The following is a 17,236-nucleotide window of genomic DNA, read 5'->3' on the forward strand; positions in this document are numbered from 1 at the left end:
TTTTTATGGTCATTCCTACCCACTCCATCTTTAACCCATGACAACCATGGAATTTTTCTACTTCTCTATAATAATGATGTTTAATTAATAATATATAAATGGCATCACACAGTATGTATTAATTTGGAATTAGCTTTCTTCACTTACCCGAATTCCCTTGAGTTTCATCTACTTTTTTGGTTGGTTCCTTTTTACTGCCAAATGGTATTTTGTATGTTTGTACAATAGTTTGTGAAACCACAGAACTCTAGAAAAACTCTGACTTTTTCTTTAATCCCTGTGTTAAATATGACATTCTAATATTTTCTGGACACAGTAGCATTATTTCTGATGATAGTATTCCTTATCTTTGATTTTCTGCACATAATATGTATTTAAAATTTTTCTGTTATGAAAAATATTATCTTTATCACTGATTTCCTGAAAATATATTATAGTGTGTGTATATTCCACAGGGTGAAACTCCATGAGGTCAGGCGAAGACAAAAATACCTAAAAATAATAATTACTGGAAAATTATGAACCAAACAATTCCTAGAACTCTTAGAGGCTTGTCAGTCATTCAAGCTTATATCTGCCAGAGTGGAACAACTTCATAAACATTTAGGCCATTCACTACACACCAGAAAGGTTCACTCCTTAATAGTAGAGTAAAAATAACTCTAGAATATAAATTTTATTCCAGAATTGCACTAGAAAAAGTATGTTTATCCACCTTGGGATTCACAGACTAAATAGGAATTACAGATTTATAGTTTTCATCTAATTTGAAAACATTTTTGCCATAACTTCTGAAAATATGTTAGTCCCTCTTCAATCCTTCCAATTATACGTGCATTAGAGCACTTAATATTTTCCCAAAGCTCATTAATGCAGTTAATAACATTTTTAGTAGTTTCTTCTTTGTGATTAATTTGGATAATTTCTATTGATATATCTTCAAGTTCACTGATACTTACTTTTACTGTGCCCACTCTGCTGATAATCCTATCCAGTAAAATATTTAATTCAGATATTCTGGATTTTTCTACAGTTTGCATTTCTTATTTTCATTTATTTTTGAATTATTATACATATTCATAAGCTTTATGGTTCTGAACCAAAGTTTCTGTTGGCTATTTTTTCTCCGTTTTATGAATAATATTTTCCTGCTTTTTGCCTGATTAGGAAATATTATTATTTAGAGCAGGAGTCACCAATCGCAAGGCCACAGACTGTTATTGGTCCTTGGCCAGTTAGGAACCAGGCCACACGAGAGGTGAACCAAGAGCATTGCTGCCTGAGCTTTGCCTCCTGTCAGATCGGTGACAGCATTATATTCTCACAGGAGCTCAAATCCTATTGTGAACTGCGCATGCGAGGAATGTAGTTTGCATTCTTCTTATGAGAATCTAAGGCCTGATAATCTAAGGTGGAACAGTTTCATCCCCAAACTATTCTTGACCACACCTCCATCCCTGGTGCCAAAAAGTTTGGGTTCCACTCGTTGAGGGAATATTATTAACTTTATATTTTCAAAAGCTGAATTAAAATAATTTTTAAAGTGCATTTAACTTTGCTCTGGCAGGTAGGTCAGTTATTTCCATATCGGCTTGAAACTTTGAAATTTGTTTCTATGTTACATCTTAATGCTGTTCTGGAGTAAAATCCGGAGTCCAGAGCTAGCTGTACTCTGCTACAAAGGGATGAAGATTTCCGGTGCATAATGAATGGCTTAATTGTTTATGAAGTTGTTCCCTCTGGCTGGTTTGAACTTGAATGATTCACAAGCCTCTAGGAGTTTTGGAAATTTTTTGGTCTGTAGTTTTCCAGTAATTATTATTTTGGAGGCGTATGTTCTTTGCCTGGCTTCATAGGATTTCTCCCTATGTATCTACAGAATGACATTCAGTCGGAGACTCAAGAGGATTCTTTACTGATTTCTGAAGTTCTGTGTGTGCACATTTCTCTTTTTCAGCTCTTTGCTCTAAAAATTCTTGTTGAGTCTGCCTCCAATAAATCTGTTCTTTGTCTTTTCAACTCAACAAGACTGCTAGGCTCTGTCTGGTCTCACCTGCCTGCTTTGTAGTCTGGAAACAGTTTCTGGGCATAAAGCAGGGCTTTCCTAGGTCTCACCTCATTTGTTTTCCCTCTATCAGAGATAGATTACAGTCTTTTGCTGACTGATGTTCAGTGTTTGAAAAAATGTTATCTTCAGCTGTACAGTTTTCTAGATTTTTACAAGAGGGTGAGATACTTTAAAAATCAGATTTTTGTATTTCTTTCAAGGTATTACTTTTCTGAAATGGGTTCAAGCAATAAAGTAACTACATTTATCTAAATTATTTAAAAAGTTAGCAACAATAATAAAATAATAATTAGGAGTAGTAACATAATAGTAGCCACTGATGTAATAAATGCTTCTAATACAACAATTATTTACAATAAGAACTTGCAAATTACACTTATTCTCAACAAAATTGTGATTGTTATAATATTGTAGTCTTTCAAAGAATAATGGTACTAATACTCAGCTTACTGAGATTTTTGTGTCGAATATCTTAGAATTAACATCATTGCAATTGATTCTTTTAGTAAACTATTATTTTTTAATGCTCACTAGTGTTAACCAACATCCCAGAATGCACAGTATAGAAATAAAAATGAAATAAAACAAAATATAAGAGAAACTTATGTGACCATACACAGAAAAAAATTGATATGTAAAATATATAATATTATAGATGCTGATAAGCTGTAAGAGAAAATAAAGCAGACAAATGGCATAGAAAATATTTGTGTTTAATTAAAATTAAGTTAGTGTAGCTTGAGGATGCTCTGTTAAATGGTGTCTTTTGAGGAAAGACTGGAGGAGGTGAAGGAACCTAATGGAGACTGAGGAAGAAAGTAGTAAGAGATGAGATAAAAGAAGAATTAAGGATAGGGTGAAGGAAGCACAACTTTTAGTACCTTTATTAACCATACTAAGGATTCTGACATTTACTGAGAGAGAAATCCCCATTGGAGTGTTTTTGGCAGAGGAGGAAAAATATCTGAAAAGGATCATTCTGGATGCAGTGATGAAAACTGTCTTAGTTTGTACTGCTTTAAGAAAATACAAAGGACTGAGTAATTTACAAATAAGATAAATTCATTTTCTCACAGTTCTAGAGGCTGGAAAGTCCAAGATGAAGGTGCCTGAATGTTCAGTTGTCTGCTGAGGGCTATTCTGTGCTTCCAAGATGGCACTTTGATGCTGCATTTTCCTGAAAGGAGGAACACTGTGTCCACACATGGTGGAAGAGAGAAGGGCAAGCAAACCCAATGCTGCATAAAGCATCTTTTATAAGGCCCTTAACTCCATTCATGAGGGGAGGAACCCTTGTAACTTAATCATTTCTTAAAAGCTCCTGCCTCTTAATAACATCACATTGGCCATTAAGTTTCAAAGCTTGCATTTTGGAAGAGTAATATTTCCAAATGAAACATTTTGCATTTTGGCTTGCATATTCAAATTATAGCACTGACCTAAGTGGACAGGAGTTGAAGCAGGAAGAGCTATAAGCAGCAGTGGTAATAATCAGGATTAAGATGATTGGGTTTTGTAGCATAGTAGTAATAGGGAAGGTGGTTTAAAGTGTTCAAATTATAGGTATATTTTCAAATCTGATATTCAAAGCCAGTTTTATCTTATTCCAAAATCTATGTGGCTTTTAATTTTCCCCTGTACTTTAGAGTCTCCCTCTAATTATCTAACATAGTACTCTCAGTATACAAATAGTATCCAACAAGTTACATATAATTTGTTCAAGTAATTAATTGCTATTTAATGGCAAAATTTAAATTATCTGGTTTCAACTATTTTTTTCCAAATAAAAACAACCTTGACACACAGACATACGTGTGTGTGCATGTGTGTATGTGTAATTTTCAATATTTAAGTTGGGACTGCATTAGAATCAAAGGACATGAGGCTTTAAATTTTCAGTGCAAATAATTAAGGGGAAAATGAAAAAGAAAATTACATGGAAGTAAATGAGATGGGTGATAGATTATGCTGTTATTAGTGTGGAAGTGGATAAGGGCTTCAAAGCATGTCTGAGAGTACATAAATAGTAAAACATTAAGTAAGTGTTGAGAAACTAGAGGTAAAGGATAATAAGCAAACATTGAACTTAATGCCATAACATCTACAAAGGAAATAAAGTAGCACAAATTGAAAGAAAGTTTTTGGCCATTTCTGTAATTCTATTATCCCTTCTATTTAAACCAGTCTTGAAAACATAGAATCTATATAACGATAGAAAACATTCTGATTTTAATTGCAATCTTCTAACAACAGAAAATTAAGTAAAATAATCAAATCATAATATCTGTAATACTGTGCATCTTTTCTATGGACTAGATTATGAAATATGTCTAGCTGCTAAGAAAGAGGAAGAGTCCACTGTGTTCGTGTTTCGTTTATCCTCAGCAACCCATCTCCAATCATTTTCAACATAATCATAAAGAACTTAACCAGGAAAATAGATAGGTAAAATGTACTTTCCCTTTCTCAATATGAAAAGAAAATATTTTTGGTAAAGTTTTAATAATGATTCACTTGGTAGAAATAGAAGCCTTCGTTTATCTTGATTGCTGAGGCCTTGGAATTATATGTGAAGAGTGATGGTATATGTAACAGCAATATATAGGGACAAATATACAACGGATTCGTTAGTCTTAACCTGTTTTCTGTCTTCTATTTCTGATAAACAAAAATGTAGTCTAAACATCTTCTGGTCTTTTTTTTTTTTTTTTGATTGTTTTTATCTGTACATCATAATCCTTTACCAAAACTCTGCCCATTATTTTACGGAGTAGCCCTCCCTGCTCTGTCACAGAAAATGGGATGATAGATAGATCCTACTGTTAGCAGAGTCAGAACCAAAATATTTCATCTGTTTTCTTGGAGTTAGACCTTGCAAATATGGTACATGATTCTATGATTAACTAATGTAAAATAATATATAAGATGTTCTTACTAGATAATATAAAATCGTTGGGTAACTGAGTATAGGACATTTATTGTATTGTATAAAGAAAAATTTGCATTATAAAATTCATTTTTCTTATTCATTAGGTTGCATCTACTACTATAATTACAACTAAATTGTTGCTTGTAAGATGGTGTGATTCATTATATTAATTACTCCATTTTTCCCAATGAGTCTGTGTAAATAATTAAAGAGAATTCTTATGTCAAATCACATTAGTGAAGTAATATATCAAACATTTCTTATAGGAAATCCACAAACTCACGTATTAACTGTTTATATACACATTACAAAACATTTGATAGCATGTGTTGTTATAAATAATATTTATGTCTATCACGGCTTACTTTGTGGCAAGTATTTCAAATGTTAATTTACGTGTATCTTATGTGGCCATATATTTAATGCCCTAATTTTCTAAACATCCCTATAATAAATATACTTATATAATTTAACGGTATATATAAACATTATATATATTATTAATAATACAATGTATACGTACATGTTATATTGCCTATGATAAATGGTGAGTGGTAAAGCTGAGAACACAGCATAGATTTTGTAAAGGAGGAGGCAGGCATGGTCTTCCATAAGTGAATCTACTATATGAATCTACATTTGCAAAATGCATTAATGCTTTACTTTAAAATTATATTCAACATTTTTAATATTAAGCTGGCATATTACTTATTTGTAACAAGCTTATCAGAATAAATCATAATATTACCTTGTGTAACTTTTCAAATTTTTTATTTTATATGACTATACAATAGAACCTTCAGGACACCTATTGTAATTGATGGTACCATGTTAATAATTTCAGCCTGGAATCAAACATACCTAAATTTAAAGCAGAATTCTGAAATTTATTAATTGTCTGAATTTGGCAAATGTCATACGGGCTTACATCTGTGAAATAAAGATAGTGATCATGCATGAGCTTGCTAATAATATTAAATGTGATAACAAATCTCAAATAACTGAGAAGTAGTCATTTCTCTTTATTTCTATAGATAGCTATATGCATGAAAACATAAATTATAATGCATGCATGTAACATGGTTCTAAATTTAACCAATGATAATTCTTAATATTTAATAAACTATTCTATGGTTTATGGGGCATTTACTTAATAAAAATTTAAAAAACACCTTTTAACATGTACATAGATGGAAGTATTATGCAACAAGCAAATATGAAATCTCAGAATTGTACCAACCACTGTGTAAAAATAGAAATGATTGATGAGTCTCATGATTTCAATTAAAAATTCAGCTGCAAAATATAAACTTTTCAATTGCCATGGCAGCATATTATATCACTCTAATTTATGTAGTTTATGCTCAGTTCCTAGTAGCAGACAATTTAGCAAGACTCCATATTGATATTTGGTAAATTCAATAAGGGATTCAAAATGTATTTTAAACTTTAATTTCTTGTGAGTATTCTGTTACTTGAATGTCACAGAAACCTTTTTTTTTAAAAAAACTTGTGCTTTACTTTATAAATGACTACTAATATTTAGGCAATTAAAAATTTTATTAATATATAATTAAAATTTATATGCAATCTGACTACATTTCTTGGAAGTATTGATGACCAAATTTCTTTTAGAGCCCAAATTTAATTTTAGTTTTTACATAGTCCAAACAACAAAAAAATGGTCTTAATCATTTTACACAATATCATTCAGTGGTTTTTTTTATGGTAAGAACTATATAAACCCACATAGAATATTTAGAAAAAATATTTATGCCAAAAATATGTAATAATAATTGTTGGGGTTCAGACAGGCTGGTGGGAAAAATTTTGGTTATTGGAAATAGCCACAAACCCTCTTGCAAAGCCTGAGAGTTTGCATAACTTTAGTACAACACTTGGCTGAAGGCAGCTTTATACCCTTACCTTTAGTTAAATAGATTAGAGTAGACACAAAGGAATGTAGGGGAGTTTATCTAAATAGCTTGTTTACTCATGTGGTCTTAAGACTAACATTTAGGGTGCATGCTTTCTGCTTGGGGTGGGCAACCAGGTTAATTACACACAGGTGTGTTGACTCAAAGCCTTTGTCATTAATTTGTGCGGAATAAATGGAGGCAGGGCCAGCTAGTAGGGGCATGCTGGTGCTACAAGTCTTTCTGTCAGCTGCCGGACCCCTGGCCAACTCCTTCACTGAAATATTGCTGTCCGAGTACGTTATTCATCCATCGTTTAGCTGGGGTCCGTGGGATGGACCCCAACAAATAATTCTAACACTACTACTAACACTTCAATGTGTATCTGCATCTGCATATCAACTGCAACCAAAAATGAGATATAGCTTATTGTTTCTTTCTTAATTCTACAGTAAAAAATGCTATTTGGAGAAATGACTGAGTCTGGGATGAAGGCAGAAAATATACAACATCAGTCTGAGAACCTTTTCGTGTCAGAAAATAAAATAGCACACTTTAAAAAAATGCAATCAGGTAGTATGCCAAAGGACGTAAGAAACAACTGGAAAGCTACTCCATGGCCAAAGCTGAAATAATTTGAGTAGCAACATGAATAAAATTGCATTGGATTATAATCCAAAGTATAAAATAAGTACACATAAATCCATACTGATGCAAATACATGCTTACATAAAAAAATAAATGACAAAGAAGAGACAAATCCCCAAAGTAGAATACTAAATAATGTATAAAAATTATCTGTTCAAGGAGGGAGAGTATAATGCATACTCCTTGCATGTAGACTAAGCTTAAAAATTTCTTTTCACAAAAACTACAATATGGAAAGTAGGGAGAAGATTCCCTTTGCAATAGAGAATCTTGTCAAACACTATCTGTGCCAAGTACTCACACTGATCATTAGTGTTAATAAGACATATCGATTGTGATGGCTAATATTGAGTGTCAACTTGATCGGATTAAAGCTTGCAAAGTATTGTTGCTGGGTTTGTCTTGAGGGTGTTGCCAAAGATTAACACTTGAGTCAGTGAACTGGATGAGGCAGACCCACCCTCAATCTGCATTGCCACTATCTAATCAGCTGCCAGCATGGCTAGAATAAAGCAGGCAGAAGAACCTGGAGGGATTTGACTTGCTGAGTCTTCCAGTCTTCTCTTTCCTCCTGTGCTGGATGGTTCCTGCCCTCAAACATCAGACTCCAAGTTTTTTAGCTTTTGGACTCTTGGACTTAACACCAGTGGTTTGCCAAGGGCTCTTGGGTCTTTGGCCACAGACTGAAGGGTGCACTGTTGACTTCCCTACTTTTGAGGTTTTGGGATTCTACTTGACTTCCTTGCTTCTCAGCTTGCACACAGCCTATTGTGAGACCTCATTTTGTGATCCTGTGAGTCAATACTCCTTAATAAACTTCCCTTCATAAATATGTCTATGCTATTCGGTCCCTTTAGAGAACTGTGACTAATATATGATGGTAGATACCTTTGATACCAGATTACCAAAATGGCACTTTTTCTCTGTGTTCTTCCTCCCCAAAATTATAACCTCAGACTCATCATGAGAAAAAAATCAGACAAATCCCAATAGAAAGGCATTCTTCGATATATTTGACCACTACAACTTAAAACTGATGGTCATCAAAAAACAAGAAAAGTATGAGAAACTGTCATAGTCAAGAGACACCCAAGTAAAATGATGAATAAATATAAAGTTCTACTCTGGCTGGAATCCTAGAAGAAAAAAAAGACATTGAGTAAAATGTGAGAAAACTGAATAAAATATGGACTTTTTTTAATAATAATGTATTAATACTTGTTCATTGGTAACAAACATACCATATAAATGTAAGAAACTTTACAATTCTTCTAGATATAAAAACTCTTCTAAAAAGTACAGTTTATTAAATAAAACAAAAATATTCTACACAATTATCACAACAACAAAGTGTTCATTGAATCTATTTCCTGTAATTTATTTAAACATGGCTCATATTAAATATATGGGTTTATTCTAGCTTTTGTCATTCAGTCATCTATTTGAACAATATGTAATAAGTATTTGTGTCAAGCTATTATAAAATTTGAGAGACCCTACAAATAAACAGGTAGAAATAAGCTGCTACATAAGCCCTATAATAGCATGCGTATAATTAATGATGGAGACAGGTCAAAAAGTCCTACGTGAGCCCTATAATAACATGCTTGTAATTAACAAGGAGATAGGTTAAAAAAAATTAAAGTGAAGAAAAGGTAAGCAAGTAAAAATAAGAGTAGGTATATATTTGGTGGGAGGGGAATGAGGAATTATTTTAGATAACAGCTCCATTGTCTCTAGCTTTACAATCTGATTGCTCAATAAACAAAGAGTGTGTAGTACTGAAAGAAGAAACATGTCTTAAGATTTTATTGCATTGACCCGGGAAATAAATGATGGTAACTTTGGGCTTAGACTAGGTTGGTGGCAGAAGGTATAATAAGGAAGGACTGGTATCTAAATGTATTACACAGAGAAGCCAAAATAAAATAATTCTTTCATCATTTAGATGCGAGGGGGAAAAGAGATATCAAGAATTACTGTTTTATTTATTTACTTATTTTTTGTATAAAGACGTCGATAGAGATACATAATTTTAAGTATTTTAATACGTTTGATTAACTGTCCATAAATTTAGAAATATAAACTCCCATCAATAAGAGTTTTTACCTGTCTCCCCAGAATGAGTACCAAATAATGTTTATTTTTTATATATAGGAAGTCCAGAAGTAGGTAGTCCAAGGCTTTTGTGGGCCCTCCGTAATTATCAGAAACCCAGGAGCTTTCTACTTTACTGCCTTTATTTACAGACTCCAATCCTCAAGTACAAAAAGGTTGTTCTTGTATCACAGTTTGCAAGAAGAAACAAGGAAGGAACGACAAAAGGGAGCACTTTCTAGGGACCTTTGCCACTTATCAACCTTACTCAAAATCTCATATCACCATTGCCTTCATACATTATTTGATAAAACTCTATCGCATGACCAAACTAGTTACAAAGGGTGATTAGGAATAGGTCTCTTAACCAATTGCATTGTCATCCATACAAATTAGGAAAGAAAATTGACTGAAAAAGAATATGTATCCTGAGTAGACATTCAGTAATCTCATTTCTATTCGGTGACAATAAAAATATTATATTCCTTTAAAATATTTTAAATGTCATGTATTTACTACTCTTTTGTTTTATTTCACCTCTTTCATATAAAAGTGTAATACTTTGTCATATGTTTAATAGCCATTAGTGTTTATTTACTTCTGGCATTAAAAATTTATGAAAGGTTCTTAATTTATGAGAAGATCTTGAGAGACAAATCAAGAACAGTAAAAAACAAAACAACTTCCATTCAATTAATGATGATTGGATGGTAGGAGGAAATTTACTTTGTGGTTTGAGAAGAACCAGTTGCAGGTATACAACTGGTCATTATGTGACTTATTTTTTGAAGAACAAAAATATTACATTCTGTGACTTATTTTTTTAAGAACAAAAGTATTACATGATTCAATGTAATGTACAAGAAACCAGAAATTCACAGTTAAATATTATTTCTGGGTTATAAGCTAATATAGCTCTAGAAGGACATCAATCAAAGTAATTATATTATCAGTGAAAGAAAATTATTAACATGTTTCCATGAATTAACTTATTATTTAAATAGCTGTTATGAAAAATAATGGGTCTCATGGTTAAAATCAAGGTAAATCACAACAGAGAAAAGGAGAAGAAAATATGGAAACTTTTCCATAGTAATTCATGTGAGGGTTTTTTTAATATCAGGCTATTTCTCATCAGAGATTTATGTACTTTAAATAAAGTAGGATCCGAAGGTTAAAGAGATATTGAAGATTAATTCTGAAACCTTATCAAATTCATCCTTGCACAGAACACATCACAAAATCTTAATTTTTAACTTCTAATTATTTGACTTAAAATTATGTAAAGCATACATATATTGTTAAAATAAAGCTTTACAAAAATAATAAAAGTCAATATTTTTCCAAAATAAAAATGTCGGGGGTTTTTGTAGGCAGTTGAAATATAGAAAGTGACTCTAAATATGCCTTCTCACTCTCTATGATCTAAATATAATTTTGTTTAAGTGCACAGGGGATGTGCAAATACCAAGCCACAAAAAAAGTATTTTGGCAGGTTTGGCCTTATTAATAAAACTAATGCCCTTGAAATCTTCTTTCCTCTTCCTTCACGGTTATAAGTCCAATCATTTCCTAGGACAATGAAGCTTATTTCTTTCTTTCACCTCTTGGTGATATTAGGTACGGAGGAAAAATCAAAGAAGGAGGGTCAAATATCTATGAGATTTCTTTCATTAATATATTAATAAATAAATCTTTGAGTCTTTTTAAATCTATCTCCATAAGGATAGGGGAAAATGTCAGGTGTCCAAACAGATGCAGACCAAGATATAAGAGCCAAGAAATAATGAGAATAAAACAGTGTTATAAGCCCATGTCTAGTTGAGGAATCATGCAATTTGGTACAGAATTTTTTGGCTGCCAAACTGAGGCAACAAGCCAACAGAAAATCAGTTAAATGAAAGAACCCACCTAACAGAAAGTTATTTTTGGAAACAAAAACTGGAAATGAGGACAGAAAAAAGAAAACCTAAACCAATTTTTTTTTTTTTTTTTTTGCTATGGAGTTTCGCTGTGTCACCCAAGCTGGAGCACAATGGTGTGATCTCACTTCACTGCAATCTCAGCCTCCCCTCCTGGGTTCAAGTGATTCTCCTGTTCAGCCTCCCAAGTAGCTAGGATTACAGGCACCCACCACCACAGCTGGCTAATTTTTGTATTTTTAGTAGAGAAGAAGTTTCACCGTGGTGACCAGGCTAGTCTTGAACCGCTGACCTCAGGTGATCCATCCTCCTCGGCCTCCAAAAGTGCTGCGATTACAGGCATGAGCTACCGTGCCCAGCCTCCAAAGTTTTAAAAACAGTCTGAAATTTAGGACTTTTTTTGAGGTGTGGGGGGAAGGCAGTAATGTTAAAGTTAATGAATGACAATCTCAATCTCCTTCAATTGTATTCAATTTTGAGGTCAAAAGTTGGAGATCTGTTTTTGTAGAAGTCAAATACGTACCTTGGGTTGACTTTAGGTTTTTTGTGCCAGAAAGTCAAATACTTAGTGCTTTTCAGCTCCACTGTTTCATAGACTCAGAAATATCCTTAACGCATACTTAATGTGTTTTAGATTTTTCAGAGTGTCATTTTCAATCAAAGGGAAAATTCAATATATCACAGCAGCAGCAATACCAAAAACTTTAAATATTAATTTATGTTTTCTCTAATTTGTAGAAATCTATTCATTTAGTAATTTGTGCATCAAAGTTCCTCATTATTATTTAATTTGTTTGTATTTACCAATACAGAATTTAAAGTCATATGTAAAAAGACTCTAAGAGTGGTATTCTCTTTGTCCAAAAGGGAACCTAAAATAATAAATTTTCAAATTACATCTATATAGTGCCTCACATTTTCACCCTGTTCGTAACCCAGGGAGCAACCAAGAAAAGATGATTTTTTTTTTTTTTTTTTTTTTTTGGTAGCAACTGTATTCAGTGACCAGACTGACTTACTAAAGTTTACGGGGCAAAAGGAGGTGAAGGAATTAGAATAAGAAATCTTTTTGAGTCAGTTTTAGAGAAGAATATTCCAGTGTGCAGCAATAGAAAATGCCTATAGATGACTGGAAAGATCGGCTGAATATTTTAACTATCAGCCTACTGTTGAATTATTTTGTGATAACAGAATACCATTTTTGGACTTGAATTGTTAACAACTAAATTGATAACAAATTGTTAATAAAGTAGAAAAAAATGATACAGATTAATTACAATGGCCACACCTTACAACTGGGGTCAGTTGGTTGAACTGCAAAAGTAATGTATGACCTGAAAAAGTGTCAACTGTGGTATGACGTGATACAAGCTCTTAGCCGGGGTCAAAAGTCTGATGTGATCAGTCTTCAAATACGAAGCAGACATGGGCAACACCAAATGCCATGAGTCCTCTTCCATTGAGAAACAACCTAATAAACTTTTAATGGGAGATAGAAGTCTGGCATACAATGGTAGATTAGTTTATGAGGTTTATGTGAATCAGAAACCTGCTTGATGATGGATCTAGTCCATAATGGTAGCAATCTGAGGAATGCAGGCCTGATTAACACCTTGACTCTAGTAAGTCTCATTAGCAAATGGTCTTTTACCATGGACATTTGCATGAGTGACTCAGATATTTTCATAAGCAGTCATAATTTTTCCCCACATTTCATGGTCACAAAAGAGATATTTTTAATTTGCCAGGACTTTATTTTCCAAGTGGCACACCAAAATGGGAAGCAATTGAAAACAGCCTCACAATCAGCAGAAACATACAACAAAGTTCATTTATCTAAATATTGGCCATTTCTGTGAGAATGGCCTGGAGTTCTGCCCAATGAGGGGAGCAACACATCTGTCTGTGATTTCTATGGTATAAAAACAGCAGCCTCAGGAGTCTGGTGGACATCATTGGCCTTCAGCTTAATCAAACCATCGGTGAAGTCTCAGGTATTTAGGGAAACCTCTATGAATCTAGGGTCTCAGTGAGCCCACAGATTTTCTTTAAGCAAAGAATAAGTGATAGTTTTTCTTAAAAGAACAGCTGTGACCTTTTTATATAAAGCCAAGATGCTATTGGCGCCAAGTGAGCTAAATTCTTGAATACACTATGTATGTTTTACAAGTGAGGCTTCTTCGACAATCTTCATGTCATTGAGCCTAAGTTTACTCACCCAACAAACAGAATATTGTTTTAACTGGTGTCTCTACTAACTAAGAAAGGAAATCTTATTAAATCTGATGTCACTAGCAGCTGTGTCTGCGAGGCAAAGAGGCTTTGCATTTTCTTCCATTTAGAGTGGCTGCAAGCACAGCTGGCACAGCTCAACCAAACCCCCGAGTGCCCTGGTAGAAGCACTCTTTGACAGACATGTCAATGACATAAATAATTACCTACAGAGACATGTAGTTCAAAGCGGTCACTGGAAATGTATGTCCACAAAAGTGCTAGAATTTCTACATATTTGTTGTCCGTTATTTGGAGTGTCTTCTCTGTGTGAGCTTTCAGAGTCCAGACCTGATAAACATCAATACCCATATGTATGTAACAGTGAAAGTCACAGCAATAGTACATTAAATTGATCCAGTACATCTCACTTACAAGACTACTTTAGCTTTCCTTACCCACTGTGATCACTACTCAAATCCTATGTGTTAAATTTAGGCATCCATTTCTCCCACAGGATCAGGTAGGATGGTTAATGGGATTCTTATAATTGGTTAATGTCATAAAAATTTGTGTCCATTTCTTGTGTTTAAGGTTTTCCAAAGCATACACAGCTGTTATATATGGGCTTTGGTCCCTTAGGAAATACAGGAAATAGAAATAACTTAGTCCTAGATATAATTACTTACCTTCTTAAAATATCTCTGTTTAGGGTACAGGTGTATGGAGAATCAATAAAATATGGAATAGAGCAGCCCTATTCCATTCTGTATGAATGTTTTGTTGTTGTTGTTTTGGGTTTCTTGTTTGGTTTTTATTGTGTTAAAATACATATAACCTAAAATTTACCGTATTGAGAAACCAAGGCTTTGTATTAGCTTTTTGGTTTAGTGTGGCTGCCAGCACAACTCAAGCAATTACATTGTAATGGTTTTGGTCTCCATAAAACTCTACATCTTTATTGATAACACAGTATATTTCAGCTTTTGGGTTCCATGACCCAACAAGTCCGCCATACTGCTTTCAGCAGGGGCCATAGATATTGGTGCCACTGTGTCATAACATCTTTTCTTCCTTCTGTCCACGGAAGTAAGAACAACCAAACCACCATTCAGGCAGCTTCCTTCTATCCTGCTTTATTGTCCTCATCCTCTAAAATTTATTAACTGGTGAGAGAGTGGGGATTCCTTACTACCACCACATTACCACATAGGCAAGAGTGTTTTCTACAAGACCCCAGCAATTCTTTTTGTATCTCCTAAAGTGACCCATGAGGTATTCATACCTTTTATCCAACCAACAATCCATATTTCTGTCAACATGTCGTCCCCATTGACCAAATATCCAAGAACTGTGAAGGGTTTGAGATTCTACTCTACTTGCAAGCTAACACAGCCTGTCACAGGTGTATGTGTGTTGACAGAAGACATAAGACTCTTAGGCCAGAAACTATAATCATTTTACTATTCACAGAAACTGTGTTAGCCAGAACATCACTGTTTTTACTCCTGTTTTGTAAGTCCAGTTCCCACAGAGTGCTGCAAAGAGGGTTGGATGATGCCTGTACATGCGGTGAGTTTCATTGTAGAAGAGGAACTCTGAGTTTAGGGAATGTGAGTTTTGGGATTAAAAGGAAATAAGTATCCCTGACCTTTGCCCTGGAGGAAAGGGACATATGCCTTTCTTCTACTAAACAGTAAGCAAATTTGTCTTTTGTCTGGAGTGGAAAAGTCATCAATTTTTGAGACTGTCCAATATATAAACATCCTTGTAAAGGGTCTAGAACAAAGTCATCCATAGCTTCTGCTTGTAAGACGTGTAGAAACAGAAATCCATAGAGAATTTTTTTTATCAAAACACTCAAAAGCTTACAGAATGCAATGCCAATGTAGATACTTTTGGACCAAATTCAATTAAACATAGCTACTTTGACCATTTGACAACTGGCAAAGGTCATAGTAAGCTCTTAGACAGTGGCAAGGTCTGCGAGCTAAATTTCAACTGCAAGTAAGTCTCCACATGTTTTCATCTCCATTTTCAGCAGTTATCTATGAAATTTTCTAAGTATTATATTGATTTTGTGTGTGTGTGTGTGTGTGTGTGTGTGTGTATGCGTGCATGTGTGTGTGTGTTTTGAGACGGAGTTTCGGTTTTATTGACCAGGCTGGAGTGCAATGGTGCGATCTTGGCTCACTGCAACCTCTGCCTCCTGGACTCAAGCGATTCTCCTTCCTCAGCCTCTTGAGTAGCTGGGATTACAGGCATGTGCCACCATGCCCAGTTAATTTTGTATTTTTAGTAGAGATAGTGTTTCTCCATGTTGGTCAGGCTGGTCTTGAACTCCCAACCTCAGGTGATCTACCTGCCTCAGCCTCCCAAAGTGCTAGGATTGCAGGCATGAGCCACCGTGCCCATCCAATATATGTGTGTGTTTTGAAACAGGGTCTTGCTTTGTAACCCAAGCTGGAGAGCAGTGGCATGATCACAGCTCCCTGCAGCCTCTACCTCACAGGCTCAATTGATCCTCCCATCTCAGCCTGAAATTTTGTGTTTTGATAGAAAGTGATAAAGAAGAGCTATGAATTATAAAAAGTAAGTTATCAAACATTATGTCAGATGTGAAGTCACATTAATATTAGCTTTTCTTTTCTAAAATTCAAAGTATAAAATTTGTTATATTTACTTGTTTAATTTCACTTTTAACATTCTATTTATTTTCCTATGTAAAAAATATATGTGCAGATTAGTATTTAAAATAGGATATTTACAGTTAAATGAATATTAGATCTTACTTTTTACAGCAGATATTCATGCTAATTTTCCAAATGGGATAAAATCAAGCTTTCCTTATCCTTATATAACAGCGGTCACCAACCCACAGGCCGTGGACTGAAACGAGTCCGCGGCCGGTGAGGAACTGGGCCGCACAGCAGGTGTTGAGTGGCAAGCTTCATCTGTATTTACAGCTGCTCCTGGTTACTCTCATTACTGCCTGAGCTCTGCTTCCTGTCAGATCAGCCTCGAAATTAGATTCTCATAGGAGTGTGAACCCTATGGTGAACTGTACATACAAGGAATCTAGATTGTGTGCTTCTTTTGAGAATCCACGGCCTGATAATGTGTCACTGTCTCCCATCACCTCCAGATGGGATGGGACCATCTAGTTGCAGTAAAACAAGCTTAGGGCTCCCACTAATTCTACATTATGGTGAGTTGTATAATTACCTCATTACACAGTACATTGTAGTAATAATAGAAATAAAGTCCGCAATAAATGTAATGTGACTGAATAATCCCCAAATCACCCTCCCAACACTGGTCCATGGAAAAATTGTCTTCTATGAAACTGGTCTCTGATGCCAAAATTGTGGGGGACTGCTATTATATAAGATGCAATTCTAAGGCTGATTTAATTAGTTAGAAATTTATAGTTATGTAAAAAATG

Source organism: Macaca nemestrina, chromosome 7, assembly GCF_043159975.1.
Source record: "Macaca nemestrina isolate mMacNem1 chromosome 7, mMacNem.hap1, whole genome shotgun sequence".
In the NCBI taxonomy this organism is placed as follows: Eukaryota; Metazoa; Chordata; class Mammalia; order Primates; family Cercopithecidae; genus Macaca; species Macaca nemestrina.